The 26,741-nt window shown below is 35.5% G+C and overlaps 1 protein-coding gene and 2 long non-coding RNA genes across 5 annotated transcripts in view; 1 reads left to right on the forward strand and 2 right to left on the reverse strand.

The window, feature by feature from the left end:
* The window catches only part of LOC145937085 (neurotrimin), a 280,339-nt gene that overhangs the window by 155,889 nt on the left and 97,709 nt on the right, over positions 1-26,741 (reverse strand). The window lies entirely within an intron of this gene.
* On the reverse strand, positions 4,513-5,765 carry LOC145937254 (uncharacterized). Its single transcript, XR_014425529.1, has 3 exons — positions 5,618-5,765; positions 4,748-5,299; positions 4,513-4,527 (listed from the first exon to the last, which is right to left on the reverse strand). It is a non-coding gene; the product is annotated as an uncharacterized LOC145937254 (long non-coding RNA).
* Positions 18,834-26,741, forward strand: part of LOC145937301 (uncharacterized) — a 45,280-nt gene continuing 37,372 nt past the window's right edge. For all 3 annotated transcript variants that reach the window (XR_014425531.1, XR_014425533.1, XR_014425532.1), the window contains exons 1-2: positions 18,834-18,998; positions 19,088-19,129. This is a non-coding gene — a long non-coding RNA (uncharacterized LOC145937301). The remainder of the gene's footprint in view (positions 18,999-19,087; positions 19,130-26,741) is intronic.

The following is a 26,741-nucleotide window of genomic DNA, read 5'->3' on the forward strand; positions in this document are numbered from 1 at the left end:
AGAGAACGGAGGAAAATATGAGTAGTGGAAAATTGAATAGGGCGCGCCGAGTTACGAGCGATTTATGGCCTTGAATATTTTGGCTACTACGTGTAAATTATCAGCGAGAGTGGAGCTTCCTAATTATGTTATTTTCATCTGGCGCGTGATACATGCCTGTACATGAAATATACCGGTAAATGGAAGGATATATATAATATATATATATATATATATATATATATATATATATATACAATTCCTGCGTTAAACCACTGGTATGGCCAATTGACATATGTAAGTCCGTGCTAATTCTGTTCTATTATATAATAATGTAATTTCAATATTTATTAATGGCATTTGCATGAACCATCGGAATTCCATATAGACAATAATTATAGTATTTTTTTTAAATTTAGTAATATCGAATAATCGATATAAAAAAAATTGTATGCGTGTGACTTCCTCTTTCGAGAATATCCAGTCCGTCAAAGCTTCAAATACATTTTCGGAAGTACGGCTTTGCATCGGCTTGGCTCTCATCTGTGTTTTTTTCCGCAGTTAAGCTATCGAATGGTAAAGCTTCGTTTTACGATTTACTCTACGTATGAATCATCAGTGCGGTGCCTAGCTAGGGTAACGATCTTTGCATGCACAGCATCGACGTCCGTCCTGCGGGATTGGACCGGGATTGGACGTCATTTGAACTAGGAGCTGGAAGAGCCTCGATCGATACTACGTATTTGGCAAAATAGAAAAAGAAAAAAGAAAAATTCACGACTTCATAGATAATAGTTGAGCGACAGAGGTGGCACAATTGACATATACTCGCGGATATGGGAATGTCGGGCGCGGAGTAATCTATCCTTCCAAATCCAAACTGCCATTCAGTCCGAACGATAAACAAAAGAGCGATCAAAGACTGAAAATCCGGTAAAAGAATTTCATTTACGGCTTAACCGGTTCTGGCCGTCATCCGTTATAGACGCATACACACATGCACATTCTCTCACACTCTCTTTTTTTCTCTCACGTACACACATAGACACACACGCGTACTCTCTCTCTCTTTTTTTTTTCATATTCAAAAATACGATATGAATATAATGCATCACTACGCGCGCGTTGGAGTTTCATTGTTCGGCAAAGCGAAAAAAAGAGGGGACGAATTTAATCATTTAATTGTTTCCTTTGTGCTTCGATTGATTGTTTGTACCGAAAATAAAATCTCGCAACCGTTTAATTGCTGCGTTATCAGTATCTTAACAGGCGCGATATCTCACGATAGATACATTTTTATTGGACGAGAGAGAAGACATCTCTTTCGAGTTGTCGTATGTCTCGCAAAAGTTTTATTATTTTATAAATAATATTATATATAAGTAAATATTATATTATATCGTATAATGTTGTTAGAAAAAAATTTCGTCGTTCTAAAACTGTTTACATTTAAAGAAAGCGTAAACTCATTTTTTTTTCGTAAGCAATCATCAAGGATCGCAGATTTATCTTTTGCTTTTTTATATTCCTCGCTCTTCTCCATCCGCGCTCTCTTCTACTACCAGCCATGATAAATCCTTTTCCGAGAACTTATTAAAGTAACCTGGACAAAAGTGCGTTCATTAGTCTTTAATGAAAACGTAATCCACGTCAGTGGAACATCATATGGGGAATTAAAATGTTGTTGAGAAGCAAAAGTGTTTGCGAATTTTTCGAGCAGCTAATATTATATAATCTTACTGTCGGCACAATAACTTGGCTTGCGGAATGAAAATTTATATGAAAAATCTTAATCTCAAAATTGAAATAAGAGAATAATAATAGAATATATATCTAGCTAATTATCATTTTCGTAAACTTACGGCGATCGCCGGAACGCGATAAGGAACGTGAAAATGAGCTGCGGAGCGAAGTAAAGTAACTCAAACCGAACTTCTTTGAAATGCATAAGCCATAGGAGGCATAAGCTTCCCTTATTCAAGGATGGACAAGATGTATTTTTAGCCGCGCGTAGAAATTCATTCAGAATTGATAACGGATCATTATCAGTGAATTAACGAGGGGAAGATTTTGTCTCTGTCGTAGATTTTCACATTTCTCGTGCGCTTTTCGCCTAACGGGATAACCGACAAAACCAGACACGTCATAATAGGGGATTTCAGGAAATCGAGCTGTGTAATACCAAAGCGAAGAGAGTAGATACAGCGAACATATTCCAACGATTGTGGGGATCGGTGCGTTGATTTAGTTCGTACAGCCGGGCTCATTTATTCCGCGAGAGAAACCGAGTCACGTACACTCGCTGTTCGCTTTACTATCCGTCATTCAATCCGCACTGACTGTCTATTGCAGTTTGCGCATTATGGACGATATTAGATATCATATTCGAACGGGCGGGATAATTAATATCTACTCCCGCAAAGTCACACGCGCGTACGTAACTTACTTTTGTTTAATAAACGCTTGATACATTTATTCGGTGGATCCGGCGCACAAAAGCGGCGATGATATGAGCGCATTTTTCAACTTAGATTAAATTCTCCGGGAGTGCATTTTCTACCTTACGTAAATAGGACGGAAAGTAACGTGAAATTATGATTCGCGTTGCTTTCTCGAAAATCATTGTTCGCACTGCTTGTAACAATTTCATTCAAAAATGAAAAAAAAAAACGATTTAACAATGAGGCTCGAAAGGCAAATGCGTTTTACAAAGAAAATTTTACATTGAATAATGGGCAGTTTTTTATGAAGTTAATATTTTATTTTATGCGAGAGCTGCGCGCGGCATTTTTTCTGCCTCATTTACAAAAACTGTATGAAATCAAGTATTTCATATTTTTCCAGGCATGATGTTTTCGATTAATATTTTTTCAAGATATTTTCATTTTTCACTTTTCTTTGCTGAGTTTCATTCTCATTTTTATCGAATTATGTATTATATATAGCTTCAGTTCTTCGCACAATTTATTTTAATTTTTCCGACCGTATTCATTCGCGAGTACGCTATTACGTTAACCAGAACTGAAACGGAGCTCTCGACTGAGTGGAGGAGATGAGAAAAAACGAGAGAGTTTCGCTTTCTAGTAAAAGGTACATCGAATAAATCGATGCGCACGACGGATGCAGTATTAATGCACTGAGCTATATGATAAGCATCGAAAGGCAAAAAGAATTTACCCCGAAAACCGCTATACGTAGCCAGTAGGCCGGCATGAATAATGCAATACGATATAAAAGACAAGTGCTTCGCGTAGAAAATTGGAAAAACACGGTACGACGACGACGACGACGACAGGCGAAAGTCAACCCCATCCTTCTGTTACGCTACTCTTGCGAGCGAGACCTCTAATTGCATCTCGTGGATTCAAGGGAGCAAAAACAGTATAACGATACTCGAGGATGCTCCTCATTTCAAGTACATCGGACTTGGCACCGCCCTCCCTCCCTTCCCCTCCCTCTTGACACGCGTTTTCCTAGCGATACCCGAGGGACAGATTACAGAATTTTTATTTTTCCGCGCGTGTATTCGGCAAATATCAGCAATCGAGCAAAATTTCTCATTCCGAATGCTGATGTTTGCGCTGCGCCATTTTTTCGGAACAAAATTCTGTACGCAGGACAACATCTTTGATGTCGTAAAGAGATACGGAGGGGTCTTCTCGCAATGCGCGAAGATGAAATTCTAGAGAAAGCAAAATGGTATAATATAACGATAGTCGACTTGCCGTTGCTATCAACTGCACTCTTCTTGAGAAGCATCTTCTCGTCGCCAACATCCAGAAAGTCATGTTGAATTTCAAAGTATTTCGCTAATTGCCCCACTTATCCAGCTTTACTGTCACTTGAAGTATCCTAATTACGTTCCCAGAATCATGGCGAATCAAAATTGGATGCACCGAACGTTCCTTTGAATTTCGACGTATTTTACGAAGACTGCGCCACTAATATTATTCTTGTAGAAAATGGAGAGTTTGCCGGTTATATATGATTATATTTATTCGCAATGATCGCTTAAGCTAAATATATTATTTGATAAATAGAGGCGCACACGCCTTTTAGAGATTTTAATTCCCAATATTATATGTCTACTATTTCTTCTGCCTGTGATTCTATTATGTGATTATAAATTATTATTCTAATTCTCATCTCATTAGAACTTTCGTGCGTTCAAGTAGATAACGAACGCTTTGTCGGATCAAAACGGGCGGGGAATAAAGCTGACTGGCGCGCCGCGATTGTTCCGCTTTAAGTATCGCTTCGCATTAGCTACGACGAAGAAGCGAGCAATTTAAGTTATGGCCTGGCTCGACTGAGACTGCTCTCTTATCGCATTAACGTAGGAACTCCGTAAAATGCAGAAGAGCGGAGAGAAAGTACTCGGCTACACAACCGCGTCTAATGTCACGGTGTTCATTATACATGAAAGGATTTTACCAAATTCACCATTTATATTATAAAATGTCGCGTGCAACACTTGTCACAGATGGCGGTTGGATACATCTTTTCCAAAGTTGCTCTCTCTTATAGACAGGGGTTCATCTCCTTTGCCTTAAAATTAAATAGCTACCAATTATATATTCGAATTGTGAAACTCGACAATAAAAAAGATACATTCAAACAAAGTTTGGACTGTTGAAATCAATAGCGAGTCGCTTTGTAGAAATGTAAGAAATAAAAATTTTACGGTATATAAATACGTGGAATGAAATGTCTACTTCAAATATCTCGCGTGGAAAGCACGTATCGATTTTGCTCGCAAAACTCTTACCGGATGGAAGCTTAGAAGCAATATTCCTGTTGCAGCACTCTATGCCAGTACAAATAACTTGCTAATAAGAAAAGTCATTTTCCATTAACGCGATTTATGGTCACCCAAGATGCAAACTGCCACGCTGCCATTTGATTAAGGCTTTAATTGAAATATCGCTTTTCACGGCAGAAAATGTTTTTCCAGATTGAGTTTGCTCCAGGGTGTCTTTGCCTCTGATTGTTTTACGTGATCGCTTACGCGAAAGAATCTAAGAGTATTGCAAGAACTAGAAACAAATATACGTTGAAAAAAAACGAGTGAATCGCAAAGTATAACATCATTAAAATGTATAAATATAAATATATATTAGAATTTTTCTCTTTATGATCTTTAGAAGAATTCTTTTTATTGAATTTTTATTGATACATTTAAAAACTTTGGTTAATAATAAGTAAGATACATTTCAAATAGAGAAGTATAAAAACTTCACCTAGTTTCTCAATCTTGAATAGTGAACAGTTAAAGTCCCGACATCATCAGATTATTACATGGATTCATAGATTAAATAATCTGTAAAAATAATAAAAATATTTTTATTAAAACTCTGTTAAATACAATACTTGAGTGACAGTTTCAATTTAATAATATTTAATTCAGTTTAATATGCAATTTCTGTAAATTTATTTACAGAAACAAGTAAACTTGTTTTTGTTTAAAGAAAAATATTGAAAAGCAATAAAAAAATAATAATAAAAAGTTATGTTTTTCGTTACTTCGTAATTATTCTGAAAAATATAGATATTTCTACTATTTTCAATTTTTTTACGACAGAAAATCGAGTATTGTATAACTTTTATAAAAAATATAAATATTGATTTGTATATTTACAAGATCACCATCTTGGTTTGGTACCGAATGGTGGAAGAGTATTATATGGTCCAGGGTCAGGACGGCGTGATTCAGGAACATCACGAACTTTCAAGAATGCTTGAGTATCGGTAAATAAAGCGCAAATTGCAACCAACAGCATCACGATATACAGGGTGTTCGGGAACTCCGGTGCCAACCGTTGAGGGGTTGTAGGGTAGGTGAAAATATGCAACTTTTATTAATAAACATGTAGTCTCCGACGACGCCTGTCAACGATGCACGACTGCAAAGCAGAGATGGCGCTCCGCGCTCAGCGGCGCCTGCGCACACGTACGAGGCTCTTTCCTTGTGTTCGTGGTGGCAGCGTCTCGAAACTGGCATCTCTGCGACGCAAAGCAGCGAACGCCTAGTCCACACTGATCTCAGTTCAGCGTTTTGTTTCGGAAATTAAATCGACATGTTTACATTTGCGGAGATGACAGACATGCATCTTGTGTTCGGTGAGGCTCGCTGCAATACAAGACTTGCTGAAAGGATCTACCGTGAGAGATTTCCTAATCGGCGACACCCCTGTCGGAAAACATTTGCAGCCATCGATCGTCGCTTGCGGGAACTGGGAACGATGACGGTGAACAGATTAGACACCGGAGCAAGAAGACTTGTCCGGACCGTTGATTTTGAGGAGGATATTCTGGAAAGATTTGAAAATGAACCGTCCACTAGCACTCGCGCCATCGGCCATGCTATGGGAGTCGCCCACAATACTGTCTGGAAAGTCGTACACGAACAACAATTACACCCCTACCATCTACAGAAGGTGCAAGCAATGGGCCCAGCTGACTTCCCGCTTCGTGTGAATTTCTGTCAGTGGTACCTTAATCGCCTCGTAGACAATCCACATTTTGGTAGCATGGTTTTGTTCTCTGACGAAGCGCAATTCACAAAGGATGGCCTCTTCAACAGCCGTAACAGCCATCTTTGGAATGACGAGAATCCTCACGCGAAACACATCAGGACCCATCAGCAACGGTTTTCTGTAAACATTTGGGCTGCAATCTTAGGTGATCAATTGATCGGCCCGTTCGTGTTGCCACCTCGCCTGAACGGGAACAATTACTTGCAGTTCCTCCGCGAAACCCTGCCTGAGTTAATCGAAGATGTGATGTTGTTTGTACGTAATCAGATGTGGTATCAGCACGATGGTGCGCCGGCCCATTTCTCCCGAGCAGTGCGGGACTATCTTGATCAAACCTACCCTGGTCGCTGGATAGGCAAAGGAGGTCCAGTTGCATGGCCACCTCGCTCCCCAGACTTGACTTCTCTGGATTTTTTCCTTTGGGGTCATGTAAAGAGCCTAGTGTACGCCACTCCTGTAGAAACAGTAGAGGACCTGACTGCGAGGATCTTCAATGCTTGTGAGGTCGTCCAGCATACACCAGGCATTTTCGAACGAGTTCGGCAAAGTATGGTGCGGCGGTGTAATGCCTGCATTGAATTAGGAGGTCGCCATTTCGAGCATCTTTTGTGATTGCATTTTTTGTGAAGGAAAAATAATAAAGTTACTGGCGTCGACAGGCGTCGTCGGAGACCACATGTTTATTAATGAAAGTTGCATATTTTCACCTACCCTACAATCCCTCAACGGTTGGCACCGGAGTTCCCGAACACCCTGTATATTGCGAGCTTCATATTGTTTTCTAGTAAAGAAACGAAAGACATCGTTATATAAACGAAAAATAACACAATTCGGTACTATACATTTTTCGACAAATTTCTTTCGTTCATGCAAGTAAAGGCGATTAATTTTTCTCAACTAACTTTAATATGTGGTGCAGGAAAAGTTATTAAAGAATTTGTACTATAATAAGATAAATTAAAAATTTTTCTGTATATATAGCTATACTTTATGATATAATTAAATTGATAATTTATGAAAGCTATAAACAAAATGTTAGAATAAATGTCATGTAGAAAATAATTTACAATTAAGCTTCTAGAATTATATAAACACTATATAAATCGCGAGATTCTTTCTTATTCTACTATACCTTGGTCTGGGCTGCAGCAGAACTCGAACTGTGCAGCCTATGTTACTCGCCACTTATATATCGGCATTGTGTGAAGTATAAGTCGTAAATGTAGTAGATGTTACTGTAGTAGACAGCTGAAATAGGCAACTTCTTATTGCGACCGAAAAACACGAGAGCGCAAGTTCCAAGTTCCCGGGAAATCCCTCAGGCTTTATCTTGTCGCTACGATAGCCAGTGACACGCAGTGACCTCGCACACTCTGTTGATGATTCGTTCGACGCGATTTTATTAGTTTAGACTTATGCATTTTTTATACATTTGGGAATTTTCCGTAGAATCTGCAAATTGGATTTCTCTTTTACGCGCATGCACGCGATCTTTGCTGACGGCACCCTGATATTTTTTCTTTTTTTTCACAAAGGCGTTTTTTCGTACAAATACCAACATTATCATGGAACATTGTTTCGATTCTTTTATTCTGTACGCCTACATAATTCTTTCAGTTTTGTGTGTAACAGAACAGTTACTGTATATGCATAAAAAAAACTGTGTATTAAAATTACATGGATATCTGAAAAAGATTTTGCGAAATAAAGCGTTTAGACATGTTGGTAATTAAATATTCCGTGCGGTTTAAAGAAAAACAGGCAGTTCTATTTATTTAAAAAGAGGCTTTTATTTCACAATAAACTGTTGCAGAAAGAGAATTAAATTATAAAGGGAGTTTTAATCGAGCGCCAACGGTGTAAAAAAATTATAAAAACGCCAAAACGCAAAAAACAATTTATATAATGACATAAACAATTAAAGGGATTAAACAAAAATTGCATTATAAGGTATGTGAGAAGAGAAAGCAATGAAAAAAAGATATACGTCTTTATGAAATTTTCAACTAAATACTTCGCCTTGTATGATATGTGTATATCTAGAGAAAGTGTGTATGTTTATATTGATTAAAATTGATTAAAATTAAAATAAAAAGAAAAAAAACTTGTGATATTTACATATCGTCGTCTCTTATCTCAATAAAATTGATACACTTTAATATAAACTCAGGTTGCCAAATCGAAAACGCATTATTAAATTACGCGTGAATACGATTCGATTAACCATAGATAAATACTTATCGTCGAACACCGCGTGTTGAACGAAAATAGCTTTGAACTGCAAAACGATTATCTATTTGCAGAAGCACGTACAGAGCTCGCGTGAAAATTATGGGAGTACTTATCCCCTAAGAATATAGATTATATCTTTTAGTGACAGAGAAGAGTTTTCACACGATCGAAGGTATCGACGCGACCACGCTGGTATGGAACAGAAACTTTTACTCGGACATGAAATATAAGATGGCTGGTTCGAGGTCGTTTACTCGTTGATACGAGAAAGCTAGATAGTATCTCGCGAAGAAGCCAGGGTATTTCCTGAACTTGAGTCCCCGGTCTCTCACACCGACACATTTCCACTATGTCTCACTTCCCTTAGCATACGCTGACAATGAGAAGAAGCGAATAAATATGTTAGAACAGCTAACTATAAACAATCAATCTTACTTATTATTATAGAAACAATTTAATTAAGACATTAATAAAGACGTTGATGGTTTTACATGATGTAAGACTAAAATAATGAACCAAATTTGATTATCATGGAAAGTTGAACACTGAAGACAACATTTGCGTTTCGTTTATTTCGCAGAAGGATCCTTAAAAAGAACCGCTTGATAGATAAAAGCGCATTACACCGCATTCTTATTGCGTATGAAAATCGCATTCTATATTTTTTTATCGCAATTCTATTATAACGACATCGTAACGGCAATGTAACAAGCTTCCCAAGTATAACGGTCAATAATTATCTCTTATATACTAAGTTAGTGTCCATAAGGAGCGACATTTTATAGAGTGGATTGGGGTTATTACCTATACCGAACAGCTATCCCGGGAAATATTTTATAGAGCAGTTCAGTGGTAATGAAGGTGTTTACATGCGGGCAAGAAGGCGTCTCGCCGGGCGGTAGGTAATTAGAACACCCTCGTCTCTACCTACGTACGCGATAGGCATTGCCAGAGAAATGCAACCGGCTCTGTACGTGGAACTGGGCGGTGCACTCGTTATTTCGGAGCTCGTGTAACATATTAGCGTAATTAGCGTTATCAGATCTACAGACAATGAGGAGTTAGTCGTTTATACGATCGCGAAAACATAGGCGATCGCTCGAATTATGGGCGAAAGTCGAAAGTAACGATATTACATGGGATATTCGGCGATACAAGTAACGGGAATACTTTACACTTAAAGTTATGCATGTCGTGTAGAAATTGAAATAACAAAAGTGTCTATTACATTTGTAAAATGCACACTAAAAATTATTAGAAGAATAAAATATCTTTAAAAAATAGTAAAATGTAACATACGATTAATACTAGCGGATGTGTCATTTTATGATATTCGACGTGAATATAAATAAGGAAATTTAATAAAGAGTTAAACAATCTCTGATCTTTTTTCTGGAGACAGATTGGTTCTCAACCACGATTGTCTGACTGGAGATCGGCATGCAAAGACCGCCATCGCTAAGAATAGAGTAAAAAGATGAATGGAAGTAAAATTTTATATTGAATTTCATGTATTTCTAAAAGTAAAATATACATGCAACAATTTAAATAGGGAATTAAATAACAAATAAGGTACAAAAACTTGATGGCTCTAATAGAGATTTAAAATGCTTTTAAAATATACTTTAGAGGCAATATATATTGAAATTATAAATTATGATATAAATTTAATAATTTAATAATAAACAAAAAAATTGTATCAAATTATAAAGTATTTCTAATTTTTTAAATTTATAAAAATATGAATATACTCGACTTACATTTTTCTCATGAATATATTCACGGATGTATATTCAACAGATTATATTCTCTCAAACTTGCAGAGTGGAAAAATGTGATATTATTTTCTTTAAATATCGTTTATACATGTGTACATTCACGAGAATATATGTATATATATATATATACACATCTACACACTTAATTCTGCGCATTTTAATTCTTTGACGGAAAGTACCTAAAACCTTCTACCTATAATTACAGTCACAATGACTGTTCTTTTCATATTTACCAAGTAAGAAATACGTACGTGATAAACATATTTCACTCTTTATAATTAGCATTTTCAACGTATGTGAGAATCTGTCATTGTACGTTGAGAAAAAAATTGAAAGAAACTGAAATTACTGAAACATAAAGGAGAGATGTGGAAATTCTCTCTTCTTAAATATTTATACTTTTGACTTTTATCCTCGTTCTCTCTCATTATGTGCTTTTGCGAAGGGCAAAATGTTAAGATAATGTCAGGAACAGTAATGCTGGTTGAAGAACGATAAAAAGAGATATGATAATCGTGCCATATTTTCTTCATAATTTTCTATTTTTTATATATTTTATTTATTACGTATAATACGTATATTATATTAACAGACATCGCAAACTTTTACTAGTTTGCTACGTATACAAATATAGGAATTTATCCAAATCCCGATAAAATGAAAAAAGATGAAAAAAAATGTTTATTTGCAAAAGTTATTACGCGCCAAACGAACGTATGCATGACATCAGCGCGAGGAAACATCGTTCTTTATTTGATTCTTTTAGCAATCGGCGGATCGAACCGGCTCTGAGAGTGTCTGCAGCGCCTTACCGCTACTCCCATAACCACCCACGTCCCTGTAACCCTCTTTTCCACCTGCACGATTGAACGTGAGCCCAACATCAGAATAAAACTACGACGAATTCTACCTCCATCACGTTAACGTTCCTCCTCCATCTTCTATCGCAGAGACCATTTATTTCGATCGTAACCAATGTCGTTTCGCAGTTCACTTCAAAGTGGAACGGGCTGCTTCTATCGCCATGGTAAAACGCGACGTCATTGACGTTACAAGATGATTCATATAAAAGTAGGTGCCCATTTATTTGCTCGGGAAATGTTCACTATTAAGGAAGAAGCGTGACATGCATTAGATTACACATTGTTATAGTAATTTTTATTTTCATTAGTATTTTAATTTTTTATTGATTAATTCTAAAATTTTAATAATTTGGCAGGAATATATTTCAAGGAGGGAGGGAGGGAGAGAAATATATGTCAGTCAAATAAATTTGTATTAAAGTTGATAAATTTTATTAATACATCTTGAAAATGATGGAAACAATATTCTCAAATGTTGCTTTTCTTAGAAAGTGTGCGCGCGCGGAAGATATATTTTATTTATAATAATAGTATGTGAAAGTAGCTAACGCTACTTTCTGTATGAAATAAAATGCAAAATTGAAATAAGCATAGAAATGGGCCACGGAAATCTCTAAAATATGCTACAGTCTGCTGTTGAAAGGAACTGAGATACCATTGAGAACTCGCTAGTCCTTCAAAGCTTACAAAAATCATCTCCGGTAGTAAATATTCATACCGCACAAGGCGTTGCTTTGACTCCATATGACGAGGCATTTACCTAGTTTTGAAAGTGAGTCGCTTTATCTTCGAACGTATTTTCATGACAGATTCTAAGCGTTTGAATTTACGAGCAGATGTGGAACTTGCTGCTGGACACGATCTCTCTGACTTTATAAACTTTGAGAGAAAGAATATCCATATATCATCATAACTTAACGAATAAGAAAAATAATATGTACACGAAAAAAGATATAACAAACCTTATATAATTTTACTTATTCTATTTCATTAAAAATATAACTGTATACAAAGATAACTATAAATAAACATATAAAATAATAAATATATAATCAAAAATAAATAATCAAATAAATATATAAAATAATATTAATTTAATGAAAAGAGAGGAAAATAATTTAATTTATTATTTTTTTACCGGTTAGAAAGTGTGACACTTATTGTTAGTATAATGCAATTTATATCGATCGTTTAGCAAATCTTCTATTACGATAAACATTACGCTTTAACTTTTTTATCGCGTAATATTATTTTATTATTATAATATTTCTTATTTATAGCAGTAATTGGAACTACTCATTGTCAGCGTAAAATCAAAAACATAAATATTATTTGATATGATGAGTTTATTTACATGAAAACTCATTAGTTACAAAATATTAAAATATGAAGCGCATAATACTACATCATAATACATATAGCATCAAGTTTCATGCTGATAATTTTGCATGTTTACGTCACATGTGAGATAAATTATTGCATAATCTTACAACTGTTCGAAATGTTGGATTCGCATGGAAATGCGGGTGGTCTTGGTCTACGAAGCCGCGTACCTAGCTTTATTTTTTTTTGCTTCCATAGCAATTTTACTGGTACTATGCATGCCGCAGTCGCCAGTATTGACAATAATATGACGATATATAGATTTAATCTCATCTCACATATATAGAGCTCTGAAAAAATAGTTTTTCTCAGGAAATAGATACAAAAATAGAATTTAACTATAAATTATAAATAAACATATAAAATAATAAATATATAATAAAAAATAAATAATCAAATAAATATATAAAATAATATTAATTTAATGTAAAGAGAGGAAAATATAATATATTAATTGCACGCTATTCGAGCCTTTTAACAATAATATTGCAAAATACTACATATAATTTCTTTAATGTAAAGAAGTAAATCATTGCACGAAAGAAACTTATTAGTTAGTCGCGATAATTTTTTTATGTAACGATCGATAAATTAATAACATTGACTTACAGATTTCCAAGTAGCAATGTTGTCCGCCGAATCTTACAAACTGTTATGTTTAGTCAGAACTTTAACTTAATATTACTTGAGAACAAGGATTGATGTCTCACACGAGTGGTCAAAGCTTGACTAGATCAACACTTGACTTGTTCGCAAAGCCTATCCCATTCAATCTTGCAATTCTCCTCCCCCTAATATTATATACATTCTACGCAGCGAGACAAATGCATATTTATTTCACATAAACGTCCCCTCCTATCAGTCAAGTGTTTTAATGGAATATGTTTGCTCAACTTGTCCAATTTGATTCTCGTATACACACTCTTAAGAATGAATAAGGATGAGTCATATTTAAATTGATAATTTAAATATGAATTTTATCCGATTATTCCAAGCAAACAATAATTATATAAATATCAAAATATATATCTGTATTTTTTTATATATGTGCTGTGCATTTTATATATGTATATGTATATATATATTGCTTGATATATTAATTATTATTCTTTGCATCGAATCAAATTGGTGTGTAACTTTGCATGAATTTCTAATCACATAGGAAATCACGAGTGCGCATAATATTATCTGTCAATATTGAACGTCGTAGTGCCGAATAGTTGCGGTAGGCAGATACAATAGTCGAATAGTGAGGGCATAACACATACACACACACCCATATACACATATACATTGCTCTACGGATTTGTTACCGCGAACAAATATGACTGCAGTTTGAATACGATAGAATGTGTGGGCATGCGCGTGTGTGTGTCTTTCTCTTTCTCTCTCTCTCTCTCTCTCTTTCTTTTTAATATGGACATATATATGCAATATGTATTTCAATCAATACAAATCTCTATCGTGAAATAAGTAATAAAAACGCGCGGTTCGATCAATAGAATCTTAGGTATTTGCAGAACCTTCTCGCAGGTGCTCCGACGATCCTGAATTCTCTTCGACATTCGTACATTCATACCTATCTATATCGAAAAACGTGACGAGTATCATGGACTTTGGAAAACACTTTCGTCCAGGCGCACTGCAGTTTCCGAACGACAGCTTCTGCGAAAGCGGTAGCAACCCTACGTTACATCAAGAAGGCGCATTCGGCGCGGGAAAGTCTCCCCGGCCGATAGGAATCGACGGGCAAAAGAGAGAGGGGAAATGCAGAAGGGGGATCGAATGCTGAACCGTGAGAAAGACAGGGAGGTGAAACGACGACGGTCGCTATACGTGGCCTGAAACTGGCAGGCAAAGGGGGTGAGAAAGAAAGAGAGAGAGAGCGGTTCCCTTGGGAGCTTGCTCGGCTCCCGGGCGCGTTACAGCGCACCGTCTCCATGGCGCGATCTATCGCCCCATTGACCGCCACTCCATTATCAAGGATAGTAATGCCGTAGCCCCGTATTCGTAACCCTGCCCTACTCGTGTGTCGCTCTTACCTAGAAATCCACCGCGAGCTCGCCCTTTTGTTGGTTTATCGGAACAACCCTTTGTTACTGCCGTCCGCGAGAATAATCGGAGTAGATTCGGAAAACGCATTGATCATTTTCAACGATATCTATATATACGGAATACGATTTACATGGAAAATACAAATGTCGAGGTTTATCTTTCGCCTTATGATATTAAGCCAATTTTCACAACGAAAGATCCATTTATAAAAGCTACCATCTGGATGAATCTCTACTTGAAACAAGAACGCTTAATACGTTGAACGTTTCCACGTTCGAATTGTAAAGGCAAATATACTGTGCAGCTCTTCATGAATTTTTGATCGAAATACGTGCGTAGTCATGCGCGCATCGTGCACAGTCGCGATAAATATTTAGCGAATTTGCTGCCAGCGGCACGATATTGGGTTTTTTTCGCCTTTCGTTCAATGTCTACGACCGTTTGGTCTTCGTTGAAAAAAAATAATCACGATAAAACGAAGCGTATAAATAATGAAATGTTAAAAACCACATTGACAGGACGTAATTGTATTATATCCAAAATAAGTCTTTGCTTCGCTTTTATATCGTTATTTTCATTTCAATTTTATTAAATTATAAAGCCAAGATTTTTAATCGTTTTCACTGTAACATATAGTCTATGATATTTTAATACATATTAATATTTTAAAAATTTTTCAAGAGTCACAAAATTATTAAAAATAACGATTATTAATTTTTTATTAACGCGTATTATTAAAAACGCAAAAACAAATAATATGTAGAATATTCATATTATGAAAAAAAAGTAATATTTTTCTAAACTTGTGAAAACTTACAGTTAACAAATTACAAGTTGTTCACAAGCGCGCCTTGGTTACGAGGACGCTCGAATTAATTACAGGCCACTTCTGACCTAACAGCAAACTAGAATTCGCTGCAGCTATATAATTAAATTATATATATGATTACTTTAACAAGTACAAAGATAACAGAAACTGCAAATTAAAAAGGAAATCTGAAAAGAAAATTACACTATACAATATAAAAAATGATTTTTATCTTAATGTAATTTTCAAAATTATTCAAGATATATTTTACGATGACAGAAAAAAGATAACTCTAATATATGTATATAGCAAGAGACATTTCACAAATCTAGAAAAATATTTTTTTTATAATATGAATATTGCACATATTTATTTGTATTTGCGCTTTTAATAACATGCGGTAATATAAATGGATAATTATTTTGAATATCTTTAATAACAGATAGGTAAAATAATAATGATGTTATAATGAAGAATGATAATATTATATATATTTATTATTGCTATCAAAATCTTTATTTTTATATTATTTTTAATATTTTTCCCACAAGAATAAACGCATTAAATCTTCCTGATTTGTTAGAGAGCAACGATATATAGCTTTCTTTCGCAATGATAATATAATATTCGAAAATAATTTCCCACACGCGCGAATGGCGTAAAAGGAATCACTTGGATCGGTCGTATCAGCATCGAATGCTCCATACAATTTCGCAAGACGCCCTTCGAAATCGCAATAGCGCGCGCGAACTTGCGTCAGAATATGTCTCGGCGTCCCTCACGGACATCCGCACTCCGATCACGTAGTTGAGGAAATCTCAACAGATAGACGCAAGCCGGAGCATGGACTCGCCCCGAGCAGCTGAAATGGGAATACACCTTCGTTCCCGACGCTAGGGAGAAGACGCCCGACAGTTCGACCCTATCGCAAATGAGGGACCGTGTCAGCGACTTTCGGGATGAGATGCGCGTATCGTATACGAGGCATTCCAATTTTCCTCTTTACGCGATATCGCGCGATAACGACTTTTTTACGACAGATAAAAGATTTCTATTCTATTCTTAGCTTTCTATTATGTTTCCAAAACAATTTTAACCGCCGCTAATTATTCTCTTCAACTTATAGCGGAGAGATTCATAATTGTTTTGACGTTTGACAGAAAAAAACGCGACAATCAATATACTCCCTCGGTGAGTTAGTGGTTATTTAATTTTACTTGATCAAATTTTAAAGAGAAAAATTTGATTGACTTTTATAACCTTTTTTTATTGTCTCTTATGATCTATTTCTAAAAGCCAATATTTCAATCTATATATATTCGATTCGATCGTTATGGAGGCCCTAAAGCCGCATATAATTCGGGATGTTCCTATATATTCGGAAAATCATCGATATTAGCTTATACCCTCATCGCACTTAATATATAGCTGCCTAATGCTCATCTCATGAATATATTGAATACGTTCTCTTCATGTTCAGACTCTCGAAAGAATCGAACCACGTAGAGAAAGGTGCAGCGAACGAATGTTTTTCACAATTGCAAAATTGCCTCCATACATGCGACTTTTATTAGATACATCGTGAACGCTTTATTTTAGCGAATTCGTGCAGAACCATCGCGCTTGCATGTCCAGGTTTATGATTCGCAATTGATTCCTGCTGCGTTCCTTCCTCTCTCATGCGACTGGAATACGTCGGTGAGACATTACTCAAAGCAAAACGTGAGCGAGATACAGCTGCGGCAGCCCGTCGACGATTTATAGCGGGACAAATACAGATGGGAAACTTTTCGAGGCGTAAGACGTCGGAAAAATGCTTTCGGCTTTCGACAGGCTCTCTTTACCGGTCGTCCTACCTCGCGTCCGTCCGCGTATGTAAAGTAATAATGGGAAATCGAGCGAGAATATGTCCGTTCGATTTCTCACGCAACTCACAGCTCACAGATACTGTCGTATCTCGGATCAGAACAAGCTAGCATAAAAATGCCACGACGAATAAGGAAAGGAAGTATATGTTTGCTCAAACGCGACTTCAACTGTCTGATGTATGTGACATTTACGTCAGAACTCAAATGAAAAAAAAAATTTGGCTAATACTTTAACAAACATATACGCGCGCGTGTATATAATATATTTTTTTATATATATATAAATTTTTATATACTAGAACAATACAAGCGCGCTGTGCGTGCGCCATTCTTCGATTTTATGTTAAAAAAATGATATCTTTTAAAAAATAATATAAAGTTTGTTTAAACTCGATTAATATTTTTTCACAGAAATTAGTTGATTAAAACGTTAATTTGCTAATTAAATTTTAAAATAATAATATGTTAAAAAATTAAAATAGTAATATGTTGTAAATAATATGTTATCATATCTTATTCTCGATTAATATTTTTTGACAGAAATCAGCTGATAACTGTCAAAAATATTAATCGAGTTTAAAGTATTATAGCATATTTTATTTAAAACATATTATTATTTTAAAAATTAATTAGCACAAATTAACGTTTTAATCAGGTGGTTTCTGTCAAAAAATATTAATAAAGCGAAAATTTGCTAATTAAATATTCTAGCTTACATATTTATATTTATATTGTGTATGTTATAATTTGCTAATTAAATTTTAAAATAATAATATGGTAAAAGTTATAAAATAGTAATATGTTGTAAATAATATGTTATAATACCTTATTCTCGATTAATATTTTTTTCTTTCTAAAGCTATATCTTTTCGAACGAATCTCCTTCGAGTTTTAATTAATTATTAATATTAAGTCATGTATATAGTATCGCGCGCGCTATTAGAGTGAAGTTGCCGATGTTTGTAGCTTCGGCCATTACCGAAACGCCGCGAGTATCAGGCAGTTGGAGCTGCGTCCCGCTGTGATTAATTAGTAAGCATAATCGTTAGAAACGATTTCTAACCTTTGTATTGTAATATTTATCAATCGCACATCGTAATTTCAACGTTAATATGTAGGCGTAATTGTTCGAAACGCATATTTCGCGAAAAATTTGATGCAAAATCTCTTGCCCACATAACCCAACTTAATCTGTTGTCGCGCGCGCGAATGTGTTGCGATCCGTGGATATATTTATCGTTAATTCTAGTTTACATATTTATATTGTGTATGTTATAATGCGAAATAATAAGATTATTCTAATATGTATGTATTTTATTTGTTACAGGTAGCATTGCGATACACAGTGCGATTCACGCGTCGTGTCGGGAGTGCCGTGTAAAGTTTCGGGCAATCGTAATTATTCGTATTTTCGCGAGTGTCGTGAGTGCTACCATGGACCAAGAGAGGAGGAGGAGGCTCGGGGAGGCATCGGGCGACATCGGGGCAACTGTGAGGTATGTAAAATAAAACATTTTTTCTAAACTGCATTGTTTATGAGATATTCGACACACACATATACATAATTTCAATATTTTGTTTTCAGATCAATGTGCTGTGTACTACAACTCCGCTATTGCACGTGTCGGTGAGTGAAAAATTGTTTATTTTATAATATTTCTATAGCGGTAATAGGGATATATAATATGTTATAATATCTTATTCGCGATTAATATTTTTTGACAAAAATCAGCTGATAATTGTCAAAAATATTAATCGATTTTAAAATATTATAACATCTCTCTTTCTAAAAAAAGGCATGTTAAGTCGATTCTTGCAAATATTGTTGCATCTTTTCCGCGATGCTGATTCACTGTTTCGATTCGCATTGTGCGTTATATTCGTAGCATCGAGAGACTGTCATCACGAGGGTTAGTAGTTTAACAGTTTGTTCAAAATAAAATAAAATAAAATAATATGTTTCAAATAATATGTTATAATACTTTAAATTCGATTAATATTTTTGATAGTTATCAGCTGATTTCTGTCAAAAAATATTAATCGCGGATAAGGTATATTATAACATATTATTTAAAACATATTATTTTATTTAATTTTATTTTGAACAAACTATCAAACTGCTAACTTTCGCGATGACAGCCTCTCGATGTTACAAATATAACGCACAACGCGAATCGAGACAGCCAATCAGCATCGCGGAAAAGCGACACAATAAACTTCGTTATATGCGAGTATCGACTTTACATATCTTTTTTAGAAAAGGACTTTTTTAGAAAAGGATAAATTATTTCTAGCGTATTTTTGTGTTAGATGAGAATATATATGAACGATCTACTCCTTCATTAATATGTAAAAGAGATTTGCGAAGTTAAAATAAAAAGAGAATTTATAAATCAATATCAAACCAGTTATAATTATGCGCAGCTTTGAAAACGGAACATTTTGTTAGGGAAATTAGAGGCGAAAAAGGCGTGACAAAAAAACACCATTAAAAATTTCATATTATATTTCACATTACACACAGCATGAATTAAACAAAATGATCATAAAACGAACTGGAAAATCTAATAATTTTTATAAAAATCTGATAGCTTTTATGTAAATTTTCCATTAAAAATTATGCATTTGACAATGAATAAACGAAGCTTAATGAAATGTTAGCTTGAATATTTTTAATAAGACGAAAGAACATATTTGATTTAAGCTAATTATATAATTGATTTCTATTTTATTGAACTAATACAACGATTGTATCCAATTTTTCCAACACATTATTCAGAGGAGGATATCAATATTATTCTAAAAATATTTTTCTCTACATATTATTATATCGAGTAGACAGCCACTCAAAACAATGTATACTTTATAGACCGCCAAACATACGTATATTTTTATTGAAAATACGAGTGATAGAGAAAATCTTCTTCATATTCCCATATTTCTGATTTGTTACTCCGTAATTTCTCTCTATTTCATTGAAGATATTTGACAGAACTTCCAATCGAATAATGGATAAAAATGCAATGTCATAATTTTCGCAATGTCAAAGATATCGACCGAAATATTTCTTGCGCTGTATTAATAAAGAATTAAAAGAATACAAATGCCTACTGATATACAACTGATGTATGTATATTTATGATTCGTATACAATTCACAATTGACACGACTATATTTTACCGCAATCGATTTCAATTATGCTCCTTAATCAAGCTTTAATTGCTTGGAATTATTTCGAATAGCAACGCATAAAACATTGTGTGAATGTGTGTTTTTAACTAAATCTGCTGTTTAATCAAATCTCTGACTCGGATGCGCGTGAAAAGAATATATGTCATATTAACATCTGAATTACGCAAGTTTCTTTAGTTACTCTGTCATTTGGGGTTCTTTCAACATACGATAATTCCTTGACTTGACAATTTAATTAGCGACAAATTTCTCGAACTATTTCTGTACGTTATACGAAAGCTAATGTGTGGCGTAATTAAACTTACGTGTAATCCATTGTTTAATTCGATGGGCGAGGAATCTTCTTTCCCACCAAATTCGACCCTGTCGAAATTCGATAAAACGTAATTTGTAGCATTAACGGGCCGCGCCCGCGCACAATCGCGCAGACACGCGATTAAATCGTATACGGCTGTAATTTCGCTCGCGCGAAACGAGAGCGGATCACCCTACCCCATCCGTCTCTAGAAAATTGTACAACAAATTGAAATGTGCACACTGTCCACCCCCCGGTCTCTCACTTGTCCGATCCCCTTTTTTCACCCTTATATAATGGCGTATCCGTAGTAATTACTGGAGTGGACTGTAATTCTCCAACGCGAGCGGGAAACGGGGTAAAATAAATGAAATAGCTACGTTTATTCGACAATTCGGTGAGGAAGTTTCTCTTCATCGCGAATTGCAATTGATAATAATTTAGAATGGCGCGCGGTTTCATTCACAGATTGATCGTTTACAATAACTCTTTTATACTTTTAATCTCTCTTGTTAATGGAAAATAACAAAGTGCCATCAAATTCCGTAACTATTCGTATTATATATCGAATACTGTAACTTGCAAAATCTTTTATTTGACCCTACATATATATATTTATGTTGTAAATTCTATGTGTCCATAATTATAAATTATGAATAATTTTTATTTATTATTCAAGAAATTACATTTTACAGTGACGTGAGAAATAGGATTTATTTTAAATGTCTCAAATTGTATGCTATTTCACAATTACTCGGACAAATTTTTCCCATTTTTTTAAAAATTGTTCCATCTTTATACCGCATTTATATTTTCACTGACAATAATTCGCTATTGCATGAAGTAATTCACCCCGGCAGTTATAAAAATGAAAGAATTCCGCATAAAATATTCATAATATTCCATCGACACAAAGTACGACAAACATAATATTTCATTTGGAAATTCTTTACGTAACAGACAGATAGACATTGTCCATCAGAAAATAATGACCTGTTTGCAATGTCAAAAGTAAGCTATATTTCGGAATAAAGTTGTGTGATTATTTCCTTAAATATCACTATATAATTAATCATCAATTTTAATATTGCAATTTAAATATATATATGAACATAAACACAAACACTACTTTTATTTTCATACAGAATCGCATAAATTTCAATATCGAATAAAAATTAGATCAACAAATAACGATTAATAAAATTATTATATCGTCAATTACTATATATTTCTCAATAATATAAAATGCAATTTTTTATTCCGCATGCATTTATAATGCAATTTAATTTCATTATACAGATCAATTCGTTTGCGAAATTATTTAACCGCACCAAATTTTCTACATAAATTATTGATGATCGTCTGTCGACATAATTTTATTTTGCTCCGAACCGATGGCTGATTATTTGTTTAAAATCTCTCTTTTTACATTAACTGATTCTATACGTCTATCGACCGAAGGTACGAATACGTATCCAAGAGTCGATAAAAGACGGAGCTTTAGTTCAGCAGTTGCTGTGTTTTATATAAATAATGTGCTTTAATTAATAATAATGATTACAATTTATTTTCTGCAATTACGTATTTTCGCGCGATAAATTATTCTGAAAAGTTAATATGTTTCCACTTAAATATCTCATTTTGCCGTCAGACGGTAGACATGCACATACGTATTTATTCACAATTTAGTTGGAATAAACATTTATCTACAAATGAGAACTTTCTAATATTAGAATGTGAATTTTTTATTTTACTATGCAATGAATGCAGTATTTTATTACGCAATAAATGTAATATTTATTTATATTCTTCCTGTCTAATCTTATAGAATTAAATTCTCATTTATTCTAACATTTTTACAATATAAATTTCAAAAAGTCGCGTATAATGTATACAAATAAAAAGACGAAATATTTTTTATGTAAATTTCAATATAACATTTATTAGAATTTAGATAAAAGTATATGTTATTAATTTTGTTTTACTAACGCATGAGTTTTATACTCTCTTATACAACGCAATATTGGAATACGTTGCATAATGGCATTATCAAAATTTTTATGCATCGATATGAACATTTCAGTATTTATGACAATAAATTATCATGTAGAAAGACATTTGATATCGCTTAATATGCTTATTAACATAATATAAATATTAATGCCACCGTTCATTCTGCGTTCTTCATATTTATAAGGCTTCAATTATCTCATACATGAAGTTAATTTACGTTATTACCTGCTATCAATAAAAATAATCGCTTTATTAACATGACTAATGATGAGTTTACACTCAAAATATATTCATTGCTGATGTGACGGTCGCATTCTCGCTGCGGGTCCCACCATTTAATTGATCTGATATGCTACAAATTGCAGATAATATACACTCATCCCGGCAAGTTTTATCTGTATAGAAATAATCTCTTATGAAGACTATTTTTGGATAAGAGAAATAGCTTTAAGCCTCTTATGAAATTACAACTGTTTTGTTCGCATAAATATCGCTGGAAATTACATTAATTTATGCTAATGACACCGAACGCAAGAGAGAACTAAAAATATTAAATCATATACGATAATAATACATCAATATTATACAAATATTTTGAATAATAAACGCCACAATCAATTTTTAATCTTAAATCAATCTGTCAAAAGTTAATTTGATTTAATCCATCTAAAAAGACTTGGCATTTGAGGGTATGATTTATCTGCAAATCTTGAAAAATTCAAGAACAGTTAAATCTTTAATCGTTGGTAACTTAATTAGAAAGTGATTATCAGAAAAGTGATTATTCGGACGTATTCCGGAGCACCGGCATATATACATATATGTACGTGCATACGAACAGGTATAGAGATACGCAGTTTGTGTTCGCATTGAATTTAATGATATCGCGTCGAGGTGAGCGCTCGCTTGTTCTCCGCCGTCGCACTTACGCGCCGTGCATCACATAAATTACGGAGGACATCCGTGCCATTTACAAAGCCGAGCCTTGATGAGTCAAATCGCCTGATTACCATATGTTTACCGTGCGCGGAGTTTCATAGCTCCGTGTGTATGTACGATGAGCGGTTCTCTCGCGACGCAGTATAATGTGGGATAAATTATACGCTCGTAAATCATTCCATCGAGAGCGAGCGAGTGGAAAGAAAATCGCCGGCCGGAATTTTTAACTTGCGAAATCGTGTTCGCCTGCGCATAATACGGATCTGCGAAATAATTGTTGCAATAATAGGCGGCAGCGATACTATAGAGTTGTGGAGCTATGAAATGCACCTGAATGCCTGAATTACACACATTCTTTTATTTATCCGGTTTCGTGAGAAAGAGAGAATCGGAGAATTATCAATCTTGTTTATTATAGATTGATGTGCGCTTTATCGATCAGATCCCCATTATCGTATCAACGCAATGCAAATTAATGTAATGTCATAAAGATATGCTGTAGAGATACACGAAAGGTCATCAACTGTTCGCCAATCTGCTTGTGTGAATTTTTTTCCCGTCGCGAAAGTATATATACGGCTAATTAAAGCAACACGCTCGTAATAATAACGGTGACACCGACAGTTAATACCTAACAAATTAAATTTTTTACGCGTCACGTTGTCCTGATCAGTTAGTTAGCTCGAATAATATATGACTGTCATTACGACTGTCTAGCAATATAGTTGCGTGAATAAATATGTGTCAAGGAAAGAAACGGCTATAAAACCCGTGTCTATTTCACGAGAATATCTTTCTACACAAATAAATAGCGTGTAGTACAGAAGCGTGTACGCAAAAAAGAAAAAAAAAGAAAAGAAAAAATAAAATTAATGGGAAAGTATTCGCAATCACACCAGAGTTTCGCGCTTGATTAAAGAAATTGCTAGTCGTCGCGAATGAGATATGTGAAAAATGTGAATAAAAAAAAACGGACGCGATCTCAACTCGCCCGAGAACCGTTAATTAATAGCGAGCATTAATAACAATAACGTTTATCGCAACGGAAACTATTGGGCAGATTTAATTCTTTACGCCGCGCTAAACCCCGTCGTCATCGTTGCCCAGCTGGATAATTTATAAAATCTGCCGCGGGAGACCCCATCGGTCCTCCTTTTCGCGAGGTTGAAACGGCGCCGCCTCGAGTCCCCGAGGGCTTCGGGCTTTATAATTAGGCAACGAAACGAATTGCGCCTGACGTCCGTATCGACTACCTAACTCAAATCTGACTAACGAGCTTTCTACTCATTTCTATATATATATAGGTATACGCGCGCGCACGCACACTCTCGTCGACCGCCTAATAAATCTTCCGACCATATCTTCGTCATTATCGGCAAACGCTTTACGTGAATGGAGCCACGTGATCCCTCCTAGCGCACGTTCGTTAGCGTCAGTTCTAGTGATTTATTTCGCAACGGCTCGCTGAAATCGTACGGCACGATAATACGCACCGATGCATCGCCATTAGAATTATTGAAACATTCCTGTCGCTGCGTAATTATAATAATAATTTATACGTCGCGTTATTTTCGACATGCGTGACTTGCGAAATGAGACGATCAGTTTGTCATGTCCAATGAATATCAGCGAGATATACGCGTATAATTTTGTAAGAGAATATTTTTTTCGTTATATATCTTAAAACGCGTATCTCTTACGCCGTCCGTCGACAGCAGATATTCTCGCCAGCAGGAATCGTCAGCACATAAATGCGATGCCGATCGACTTTAACGATGGAAACGTTCGTTGAAAATGAACGGTCACCGCGGCAAGTTCTCGCATTAAACCGGCAACTTATCGGACACTATAAGTATCCAGGACATAATCGTTAAACCGGCACACCCGTAATCCGCGCGAGCCGCAAGAGCCGATGGCGGTCGCGCCAATCGATGAAATAAATTCTCGATATAACGTTTCATCGATAAATTAATTGACCGGAGGCCTCGGACGTGGTGTGGGGTCGGTCTCTAGCGAGCCGTGCAAGAGTTGGCACACGGGGGAGGGATAGAGACCGAAAAGGGGACCGAAAGGGGATGAAGAGGCAGGAATGGTGGTGGAGGGATGAAAGGGGGGGAGGGACACAAACTGCAGAATTATTATTTGCGAAAGGCGCCCGACGTACCGCCGGCAAAACGCCGCAAAGCAGGGAGAGTTGTTACTGACAGCAAATATGGCCGCCAACCTCGCGGGCCCTCGGGCCAGCTTAATAACTTCTCTCTTACCGGAGCAGCGCAGCACCTTTTTGCGATTCGCCGGAGCGTTATTAATCGCTTGATGTGGATTTCAAACTTATTACCGCGGCTGACGTGATGGACATGGCCTGGGGGGGTAACGTTCTCCCCTTCCTCCAAAGCAACACACAGTCCACCTCTCTACTTCTTCTCCCTCGCCGCCGTGGATATCCATTTGATGTTCGAGCCAGGTGCTTTTCGTCTCTCTTCGGTTGACTTGCTCGCGGTTAATTTCGCCCATCGGCTCCGAAATGCGCAGTCAATTGACAAAGATCGCGTTATTACACCGTATACACCAATCGAACGGAGCAATTAACGCTGGCTTATCATTCGCTTGTCCTCTCTTTTGCCGGACTATTGCTTCGCGGTGAATTATCAAAGTAATCCCGGACACGTTGTTATCTCGTTACTTCTTCCACTTTCTTCACAATCACGTGTTGCTCCACATCGCTTGAAACGTATTGTCAGAAATTTAATATGAAACTACGGGCAATAAATGCAGAAGGTTTTTTTTATATACAATAGAA

The sequence above is a fragment of the Prenolepis imparis genome, unplaced genomic scaffold, assembly GCF_030444845.1.
Source record: "Prenolepis imparis isolate NDT839.2.m4 unplaced genomic scaffold, iyPreImpa1.0 SCAF_6, whole genome shotgun sequence".
NCBI classification, from domain to species: domain Eukaryota; kingdom Metazoa; phylum Arthropoda; class Insecta; order Hymenoptera; family Formicidae; genus Prenolepis; species Prenolepis imparis.